The sequence below is a fragment of the Zingiber officinale genome, chromosome 8A (genome assembly GCF_018446385.1).
Source record: "Zingiber officinale cultivar Zhangliang chromosome 8A, Zo_v1.1, whole genome shotgun sequence".
NCBI classification, from domain to species: Eukaryota; Viridiplantae; Streptophyta; class Magnoliopsida; order Zingiberales; family Zingiberaceae; genus Zingiber; species Zingiber officinale.
In genome coordinates, this window is record NC_056000.1 from 114,659,680 (window position 1) to 114,671,737 (window position 12,058).

The window sequence follows — 12,058 nt, forward strand, 5'->3', positions numbered from 1 at the left end:
CGATTGTTCCTTTTGGTTAAACCTAAGGTTATATAAGGAAATTAAGTATTGATTTTCGTTAAGAGGCTTTGTCAAGGCGGTGGTGGATGTTCTCATACCCAAGAAGGCCAAGTGTCTCGCCATGTTTGACCTGGGAGCCGATTTTTGAAATAAATATTTAATTAAATTTGTAACCTAGGTGGATTTGGATCTATAATGTTAAGTATCGTTTGCGATCCAAGTCTAAACCACTAAGAACAGATAAGTTAAATTTAGAATCAATAATGTTAAGTTCCGTTTGCGATTCTGAATTTAATTTCTAAAGAACACAATAGGTTGTTAGGAAAGGTTCAATACTTATACAAAATTTTTATACAATGGAACCGATACGATCTTCTTAGGACCAACCAACAATTGGTATCAGAGCTAGGGTTTGCCTCTGTGTGTTTGGTTTTCAGTTTAATTATGCACATGTCATACATAATTTAGGCAGGATAATTATAGGATGTGTTAACTCTATGGTTGCAGGCTCCAACTATTATGGCTTATAGATATTGTGAGTGATTGGACCCTTGGATATGTCAAGGGCATTTTATTATGTATGCATGATATTTAACTAATATAGAAGGAGCTATATTAGCCCTAGGATTTTACATTTATGTTCGATCTAGACTTGATGTACATTCCCTTGAGAAATATAGGATCGATGTATGTAAAATTTTATTTTTTCTGTCGTGGATCATATCCTTGCGAGGCGTGGTGCTATTGAAGGACCAGAGGCGTAGCGGAAAAGGAAGCTCGATGGACCCGACGACATGAACCCTAGGGTTGGTAGCACGCGAAGGATAGTGATGGAAAAGGCCATAATAGTTGGAAAATTAATTTCCATATTTATTGCTTTTATTTACTGTTATGTGTGTGATGTGTGCTTGCTAGGTTAAAATTCCTCACCTTAAATAACTAAGTGAGAGAGGGATTTTTAAATAAATTCCACGGTCTCCATTACTGGTTTGTAAGTGATTCAAATAAACTTGCGCGTTGGCTCTGAGTGCCTTCCTCCATATCGGATGAGTTTGTTTGCGGATCACTAGATCAAACTTCCATTTTGGATTATTATAAGAAATTAATTAGGAGCGTGTGATCTTCCCCATCGGAAGGGGCACAATCTTATTTAATGGACTAGGTATCAAGTAATGGTATACACTTAGGCACATTTAATAATATCCTCCTCATCGGAGTCACTGCTATTATTTGTGTGGTCAAAGGAAAATCAACTATTAATTTTATTTGTCATAAAGTTAGGTTGACAAGAATAAAATTAATGGGTAAAACCTCCTCTTACAAATGTTTGATTTTATATATGTCCACACTATCATGGCATGCAAAATTCACAGTGTTTTGAGGTGTTGGTTAATTTAAATAGTATTGTTTGAGGAATCAATATTATTCTAAATTTAAAGTCTTGACCAAAGTTTATTTTGTGATTCTTAGGATGACTTTCAACCCACTGTTCATTATACTGAAAGAGAACAAACTTACTGGTCCCAATTACATAGATTGGAAAAGAAATCTGGACATTGTCCTAACTACTGAAAGTTATAAATTTGTATTGTTAGAGGTCTGCCCTAATGTGCCTAATAGTGGTTCTAGTCAAGAGGAGATTGAGGCTCATAAGAAATGGGTAAAGGCAGATGAGATGGCGCGGTGTTATATTTTGACTTCAATGTCAAATGTGTTGCAACATCAGTATCAGGATTTACCAACTGCTTATGACATGATGAACAATCTCAAAGAACTCTTCGGACACCAGAGTCGGGCTGCTCGGCAAGAAACAATGAGAAAGTTAATGACAGTCACCATGTCAGAGGGGACACCCGTAAGGGATCATATCCTCAAGATGATGGCTTATCTGAACAAAATACAGATCCTTGGAGCTGAAATCGATGGGAACCCTAGGTCGATATTATTCTCCAAACACTACCAAGAAGTTTTAAGCAGTTCCGCCTGAACTATAACATGAACAAAAGGGAGTATACGTTGGCGGAACTTCTAACAGAACTGTAGGCAGCAGAAGTTATATTTCGTCACAGTTCTCAGATTCACTTTGCTGAAAATGGTTCTACTTCTAAGTCGAAAGGTAAAAAAAAGAAGAAACAGGTTGTCTCAGCAAAGAAGGTGAATAAACCTCTAGGTACAGGACCAAAAGCTGGAATGAAGAAGCTGAAGGGCAAGTGTTTCATCTGCAAGCAGTCAAGACATTAGATGGCAGACTGTCCTCATAGGAGAGAGAACAATAAAGGTATATCTTATTCTCTAGTAGTTGAAACATGTTTAGCGGTGTTATCTACCACCACCTAGTGTGTAGATACAGGAGCCACTAATCATGTCTGCAATACTTTGCAGGGGTTCCAGGAAACCCGTCAACTATATGAAGGAGAGATAACCATCTACATGAGCAATGCTACAAAGGTGGTGGCTATTACAGTGGGATATGTCTACTTAGCTTTTGATAGGAATAGAAGTTTGGTTTTAAGAAATTGTCTTTATGTACCCAGTTTCAGAAAGAATTTAATTTCAGTTTCTAAACTGTATTTGGATGGATATTATGTTTCTTTTAATAACAATATGGTTATAAAGAGAAATAGAGTTATTATCTGTTCTGGTGCATTGGTTGAAAATTTATATACTTTAAATCCAATTTCTCCCACAAAACAACAAATGAAAATTAATAACACATCTTCTAATTCTAATAAGAGAAAAGAACCTTCGGAAATGAACCAAACATATCTTTGGCATCTAAGACTTGGTCATATTAACTTAAGTAGGATTCAAAGGCTTATAGCTGATGGACTCTTGGGTTCATTAGTGGTGAAAAACTTTCCAACTTGTGAATCTTGCTTGGAAGGTAAAATGACCAAGAGACCTTTTAAGGCCAAGGGGTATAGAGCCAAAGATATGTTAGAATTGGTTCATTCTGATTTATGTGGTCCTATGTCTATCCAGGCAAGAGGTGGTTTCGAATATTTTGTCTCTTTTATAGACGATTATTCGAGATACAGATATATTTACTTGATGCGCCGCAAGTCTGAGTGTTTTGATAAGTTCAAAGAGTATAAGGCTGATGTGGAGAAATGTCATGGTAAAAGTATCAAGACACTACGGTCTAATCGTGGTGGTGAATACCTGTTAGGAGAGTTTAGGAATTACTTATCAGAGGCCGGGATTCAATTCCAATTGTCTGTACCTGGTGCACCCCCAACAGAATGGTGTGGCAGAACGAATGAATAGAACTCTTATGGAAATGGTTAGATCGATGATGAGTTATTCAGAATTACCAAAATCGTTTTAGGGATATGCTCTGGAAACGACAGCGCACATTCTGAACTTGGTACCTTCTAAATCAGTAACCTCTACTCCCACAGAATTATGGAATGGGTGAAAGCCCAGTCTGAGACATATTTGCATTTGGGCTAGTCCAGCACATGTGCTGAAAGCAGATGCTGATAAGTTGGAATCTTGTACAGAAGTTCGCATGTTTGTGGGTTATCCTAAAGGAACGAAAGGTGGTTTATTTTATAGTCCTAAAGATCATAAGGTCATTGTTACCACCAATACCCAGTTTTTAAAAGAAGACTATATAATGGACCACAAGCCCAAAAGTAAAATTGTTCTAGAAGAAATTAAAGAGGACACGTCTACTTTAGTACCAACAGTACAAGATGAAGTACCACAAGTAACTGCAACATGTGTCACAAATGATACACAGTTACAGACAATGTCTCGTTGTAGTGGGAGGGTTATGAGGCAACCTGAGAGATTCATGTTTTTGGGAGAGTCTTCGGACTTGATTCCGGGTAAACATGAACCTGATCCCTGGACATATGACGAAGCACTCCAAGATAAAGATGCAGTATCTTGGCAAAAGGTGATGAATTCTGAAATAGAATCTATGTATTCTAATAAAGTCTCGGATCTTGTAGAACCACCAAATGGTGTAAAAGCCGTTGGATGCAAATGGATCTACAAAAGGAAAAGAGGGACAGACGGGAAGGTAGAAACCTTCAAAGCAAGGCTTGTTGCGAAAGGGTATACTCAGAAAGAGGGAATTGATTATGAGGAAACCTTTTCACCGGTAGTTATGCTTAAGTCTATCCGGATACTCTTATCCATTGCCGCTCATATGGATTATGAGGTTTGGCAAATGGATGTCAAGACAGCTTTCCTTAACGAAAGTTTTGAAGAAAACATCCATATGAAGCAACCAGAGGGGTTCATTGAAAAAGGCAAAGAGCATCTAGTGTGCAAGCTTAATCGGTTCATTTATGAACTGAAGCAAGCTTCACGATCTTGGAACATTCGGTTTAATGAAGTAATCCAGTCATATAGATTTATTCAATGTCCGGATAAGTCTTGTATATACAAGAAGTGTAACGGAAATGTGGTGGTATTTCTTGTACTATACGTAGATGACATTTTGTTAATTGGCAACAATGTCAAAGTGTTATCGGACGTAAGGGTATGGTTGTCCAAACAATTCGATATGAAGGACTTAGGAGAATGTGCACACATTCTTGGGATCAAAGTCATAAGGGATCGCAAGAAAAGAATGTTGTACCTATCTCAAGCCTCATATATATATACAATCCTTACTCATTTTAGCATGCAAAACTCCAAGAATGGTTTATTACCTTTTCGGCATGGAGTAGCTTTATCTAAAGAGATGTCTCCGAAGACATCAAAGGAGATAGAGGACATGAAGGCAGTTCCTTATGCTTTGGCTGTGGGAAGCCTAATGTATGCAATGCTGTGTACGAGATCGGATATCTGTTTTACCTTGGGCATGGTTAGCAGATATCAAAGTAACCCTAGACAAGGACATTGGACTACTGTAAAGCATATATTGAAGTACCTGAGAAGGACTAGAGATTATATGCTAGTTTACCAAGCAGATGATATACTCCCTGTGGGTTACACGGATTCAGACTTCCAATCAGATAGGGGCAATAGTAAATCTACATTAGACAATGTGTTTACTTTAGGAGGTGGAGCCATTGCATGGAAGAGTGTTAAGCAGAAATGCTTTTCAGACTCAACCATGGAAGTTGAGTATGTGGCAGCCTCTGAGGCAGCCAAAGAAGTTGTATGGCTTAGGAACTTCCTAATGGATTTAGATGTGATTCTTGGTTTGCCCAAAATCATCACAATTTATTGTGATAATAGCGGTGCAGTTGCAAACTCGAAGGAACCATGAGCCCATAAGGCAACTAAACATATAGAGCGCAAGTACCACCTGATACGAGACATCGTCAAGCGAGGAGAAGTTATTGTTGCCAAGATTGCATCAGTAGATAACCTGGCAGATCCTTTCACTAAGGCCCTTTCGGCGAAAGCTTTTGATCGGCATGTGGAGGGGATGGGAATTAGATGTATGACAATAGATATGGCAGCTTAGTCTTTTAGTATAAGTGGGAGATTGTTAGAGTGTATACTAAAAGCCTAGATTTTGTAAATATTTATTTTGAAATAAAGAATCATATTGGTCAAAAATATCTACATTTATATGCTATGTGTAGTTGTTCAATTAATTTATATTGTAGATAACATGGTGTGTGTTGTCACACACAGAAGATCGTGTTATCGGTTCTTTATAAATTATAAACAGTAGCTCACGACTAAGATGGATAGAACAAACCATTGGAATAGTCATAGTGTAATTTGGTATTAGTTTATCTTAACTATAAAATTACACTAGTACACTCTGAGTGTATTGAGCAGAACCATTTAAGGAAAGTTTTTTTTTATACTGACTTAATAAAAGAACAAGACCTTAGTTATTATGGAAGTGTGTGCTCTTAATCCTAATATAATAACAAACACATATATTTGTATTCATTTCTTTAACTTATCAAAGGGTGAGATTTAGCTCGATAAATCAATAGGTCCAATGAGTTGGGAAATGATATTACTTATAGTGTGTGTTGTTGATTATAGAAGGAAATTGTGTCCTAGTAATCTAGGTTGATAATGTCCCCAAGAGGAGCATATAAGGATAGTCATGTTAAACCCTGCAGGTGGACTTAGTCCGACACGACAATAAGGTTGAGTGGTACTACTCTTGGACTAAGAAATTAATTAAAGTGAGTTCTCAGTAACTCATTTAATTAGTGGACATTCTATATCTTAAACACAGGGAGACTAACATACTCATAATAAGAAAGAGCCCAAAATATAATTTGGGATTGGTGCGGTAGTTCAATAATAATTCTTTAGTGGTATGAATTATTATTGATGAAATTAAGTTGTGTGTTCGGGGCGAACACGGGAATCTTAATTTCATCGGGAGACCAAAATCAATTCCTCCTCTCGGTCCCTATCGTAGCCTCTTATTTATAAAATGTTATACCCACCTTAAGGTGGTCGGCTAAGCTAGCTTGGAGCCCAAGCTAGGGCCGGCCAAAACAAGGTTAAAGGGAGCCTTTAGGTGGCCGGCCAAGCTAGCTTGGAGCCCAAGCTAGGGCCGGCTAAAGCCAAGGGTGGAGCCAATTTAAGGTGGTCGGCCAAAGCTTGGATCCCAAGCTTAGGTGGCCGACCACTAGAAAAATAAAAGGGATTTTATTGAAAATCTTTCCTTATATGGAAGCCATGTTTTTAAAAAAGAGTTTAAAATTTAAATCTTTCCTTTTATAGCTATCTACAAAAGATTAAGAGAAAGATTAGATATCTTTCCTTATTTGTAGTTAAAAAGAAGATTTTAATTTTGGAGAAAATTTTCTTTTTTTGTAATCATCTGCATGTTTTAAAAGAGAGATTTTAATTTATAAAATTTTCTTTTATAACCAACCATGAAGGGAAATTTTAATAGAGAAATTTTTATTTCGGAAGCAAATTAGGAAGTTTTAATTCTTGTGTTATTAAAACTTTCCTTGCTTTGAGCTATGAGGTGGCTGGCCATGTTGATTTAAGAAAAAGAAATTATTTTTAATCAATTATATTTTCCTTTTCATGACAAAGAAAATAAGGAAGTTTTTATTTAAATTTTCCTTATTTGGCAAGACCAAGGATTATAAAAGAGAGGGAGGGGTACCTTCATGAGCACGACTCTATTCTATTTTCCTCCCTCTCTTCCTTGGTGGTGGCCGACCCTAGTCCTTGCTCTTATCCTTTTCTCTTTTTCCTTGGTGGTCGGCGGCATCAATACTAGAGGGGTTTTTGGTGGCCAGTTCTAGCTTGGAGAAGGAGAGAAAGGAGGTTTTGCTCTTGCATCCCTTGGAGCTCATTGGTTGGTGGCCGAATCTTGCTAGAAGAAAGGAGGCTTGGTGGTTCTCATCTCGGTAGTTCGTTGCCCACACAACGTCCGAGATAAGAAGAGGAATACGGTAGAAGATCAAGAGGTTATTGCTTACAAAGAAAGGTATAACTAGTAATTGTTTTCCGCATCATACTAGTTTTCTTTGTATGAATTCCAAACACGAGAGGCTAGAGATTCTAGATTTTCAGATTTGTAATTCGAAGTTGTGTTTCTTTTATTTTATTTGTCGATCTTGTGATTCGATTGTTCCTTTTGGTTAAACCTAAGGTTATATAAGGAAATTACGTATTGATTTTCATTAAGAGGCTTTGTCAAGGCGGTGGTGGATGTTCCCATACCCAAGAAGGCCAAGTGCCTCGCCATGTTTGACCTGGGAGCCGATTTTCGAAATAAATATTTAATTAAATTTGTAACCTAGGTGGATTTGGATCTATAATGTTAAGTATCGTTTGTGATCCAAGTCTAAACCACTAAGAACAGATAAGTTAAATTTAGAATCGATAATGTTAAGTTCCGTTTGCGATTCTGAATTTAATTTCTAAAGAACACAATAGGTTGTTAGGAAAGGTTCAACACTTGTACAAAATTTTTGTACAGTGGAACCGATACGATCTTCCTAGGAGCAACCAACAAGACTGACATGGATGGTCATCTGCATACCTATAAGAGGTGATTGGTAGCTAAAGAATTCAAACATATTCATGGTATAGACTATGATGAAATCTTTTCACTAGTTGTGATACTTAAGTCTATTCGGATCATACTTGCTATTGCCGCTTACCATGATTATGAGATCTACCAGATAGATGTCAAAACTACATATCTAAATGGGAATCTACTCAAGGATATGTACATGGCACAACCTGAGGATTTTGTAGATCCAAAGGATGTTGAAAATGTTTGTAAGTTGCAAAGGTCCATTTATTGATTAAAGCAAGTTTCTCGAAGCTGGAATCTTCGATTCGATGATGTGATCAAAACATTTGGTTTCATAAAGGATGAAGATGAACCTTGTGTCTATAAAAGGGTTAGTGGGAGCACAATCATCTTTTCGTCTTATATGTAGATTACATACTTCTCATTAGAAATGTTATCCCTACTCTTCAGTCAGTGAAGACTTAGCCTGGGAATTATTTCTCAATGAAGGACTTAGGTGAAGTAGCCTACATTTTAGGCATCAAGATCTATAGAGATAGATCTAAGAGATTGCTTGGTCTAAGTCAGAGTTCATATATTGACAATGTGCTTAATCATTTCACCATGCAAAATTCCAAGAAAGGATTCCTGCCAATGTCACATGGTGTGAGCCTTTCGAAGACTCAATGCCCTTCTTCTAAGGAAGAGAGAGACTGCATGAATCAGATTCCTTATGCGTCTGTTATAGGATCTATCATATATAACATGCTTTGTACTTACCCTGATGTCTTGTATGCTTTAAACATAACAAGCAGATACCAGTCAGATCCAGGTGAAGGTCATTGGACAGCAGTTAAGAATATTCTCAAGTACTTGAGAAAAATGAAAAAATATTTCTTGATATTTAGAGGTGATGAGGAGCTCACTATAAAGGGTTACAGCAATACAAGTTTCCAAACTGACAAGGATGATTCTAAATCATAGTCAGGGTATGTATTTTACTTAAATGATGGTGCTGGATATTAGATATTCTGATAATTTTATCTCATTCGAGAGATCATCGATAGAGAAGATGTGAGACTATGCAGAATATCGACTGATGCTAACATTACGGATCCTTTGACTTTGACTAAGGCTTTTGCACAGAGGAAGCATGATGGGCACACTAGGTCACTGGATATTAAATATTTTTGTAATTGACACTAGTGACATAAGGAGATTGTTAGTGTAAGCCCTAAGAGACAATCAAGAGTTGATTGACTTAGATATATTGTATCATATTTCATTGATAAAAGGTAATGGTTATTATATTTACTTCATATTTATGCTAGATGAATAAGTATAATAATATCATAGGGTAGTAGGTTCTAGTCTACAACATATCAATTGGTTGAATTGATAGTGGAAGCTTGTAGTTATATATAGACACTACTCTTAATTATTCCTAGTCAAGCATTAATATACAAGGACAATATTAATGCGTTGAGACTAATATGTAAGTCAATTGATGATTTAATCTCACAAGTCATGAATATGAGATATCAAGTTGACACATGGGTATATATTAGAGAATATATACTGAATTGACCTGCCATAAGATGTTTCATGAATCGTTACATGAGTGTCATAAACATTCTCATAGTGACTATTGGTATAAATAATCCTTAGACCTGAAGTCACTACGGTTTCCTACATAAGAAGTTGTGTATTTTGGTATCGTCAAACGTCACCTGTAATAAGGTGGACTATAAAGTCGATCACTGGGTATGCAATAAGTTATGAAAAGGGATGTGAGTGATGTAGATGAGATCTATCTCTTCCATATGACGGAAGTGATATCTATGGGCCCCTTGATTAAGTATGATGCAAAAATACATGGTCATACTCAAATTAGTCAATATGAGATATTGAACTTATTTGATTGTGTTGTCTACTTAGGGATCAAGAAACAAAAAAATTGATAAAAGAACGGCATGGTCTATGCCTCATTGATCAATCTAGATATCAAGGATAGAAAGATAAAGTCATTCAAGATAATAGACACGGACAGGTTAGGTTGGATCTTGACATTCTCGTTACTTGGGTAGCAATGATGCATTACTAGATGTCACTCATTACTTATGTATATAAAATATTGATTTGGATACATTTCTAACATTACAAGAGTCTATTGGGTCACATACAAAGAACATGTTGATTTAGAGATGGATTTATTTTAGTTTAACTAAAATACTAAGAACCTTAAGAATAATGGATTACTCTAAAATGTTGGTGTCATCTTATGTAGTGATTGGCACTAGTGCTAGCGGAAGATTATTAATATTAGCCCCAAGAGTCAATTATGAGATGATTAGGTTTATTAGGTTAATGAATTATTGGGTTAATGGTTAATCCAATATACTAAATTCAGCCTATTAAGATGTTAATATATATTAATGGAGATTAATTGGTATCATTATTGGAAGAATATCAAAAGGCAAAGACTCTTGGTATTCCTTGAAGAATATAAAAAGGTGTAAAATGCTGAAAAAGGGTGAATAACCATAAGGGAATTTTTTGGAATTTTTAAAAATTTTCCGAGAATTTTTCGGAGCTCGTATGGCTTAGGTTATGGGGATAAAAATTGGACCCTAGGAAAGCTTGTTTAGGTTACCCCGTTTAAACAAGGAAATGTTTATTTTCTTTAAATCATTTCCTTTTCTTTTTCTTTATTCCCTTCCTTCGCCGTTTCTTTCCCTGATCTACGCCGCGTGCCCGCGCCTCACCGTCGGTTTCTCCTTCTTTTCCCAAAACCGACGCGCCACCCGCCGCTCGCGTCCGTTTCTTCACCTCTGGTACAAAGGCAGTGGCCAAGGGAAAGCCTTGTGCCTCTCTAGCTTCTCCCAAGCTTCACCTTTCCTATTCCCCTCTGCCCTCATCGCCTCCTCGCCACAGGGATCGCTCCACCGCCCGACGCGCGCAGCGATGCCAGCCGATCGCCGACTGCCTCCTCTTTGCCAGCCACCGTACTCCCCGACCGATCTCCCACCGTGGCCTATCCTTCCACGGCATCGCCCCACTGATCCTCATCTTCTTCGCGCTTCCTGTGCCCTAGGTCCTTCACCGGCACGTCTCTGCTCGGGTTGTTTCCAGCCAGGAGCAAGGAGGGTTCAAGTCCTAGTTTCTTCCTCGTGCCCTAGCTTGTGATCCTCCTCAGTCGCCACCCCTCTGCTCGATCACATCAGCGACCTCCTACTTGATATGGTTGATATCAGTGGGGTTCAGTGAGGTAAGATTAGGTTGTTGCATGATTTGTGATCCCACTTATTGAATTCAACTTGATCTAATCAGTGGGAAGGATTTCAGCAGGGAGATTCAGTTTTCTGGGGTGTTCTTGATTCTGGCAGCAAACCCATCCTGCAGCACCTTGTTCCAGTAGCAGCAACGGTTGCGAATTGAGGTAAGTGTAGGTATTTGATACATTGTATAGTTAGACGAACATGTGTAGATTATTAGGTTGATGGGTTGAATTAAGTATGAGTTGGATTACGTAATTAGTTGTTTATGTGAAGTGGATTTAGGTTTGGATTTCTAATCTAATGGATTGATTGGGATTAGGGTAACTAATTCTAATTGACTATTGGATTTAATTTTGGTAGGTCAATCGTGATGTGATTAGGGTTTTACTCTAAATTAGTCCTAGGGATTTTATTTAGCTGTTCTTATGAATTTAGCTAAATAAAATATTTGTATATTGTTTGGCGCAGGACTCTGATTCGAGACGGGCGTCTCGACTTTGGATTGGACCTTCTACATTGGAGGCGGGTGCCTTGACCTATCTATTTTGATACGTCTTGTTGATATGTCTAGTAGATTTTAACAAGTAGTAATAATTATGATTATATCTGCATCGGCATGTCACTATTTATTTCTGATCATGTATTATTTGTTACCTGTTTATTATTTATGAAGTAGTGGCATGTCATGCTCTATGATATACTGCACTGGTTAGATACCCTACTTGACATGTGTACCTAGATCATATTATTTGATCCACATATCTTGGTACACATTATATGGAGAGGGATAGGATTAGGATGTTTCCCGGCTTAGTGACATGCACCATCTTGCATGATTGCATGCTGAGCGGTTGGA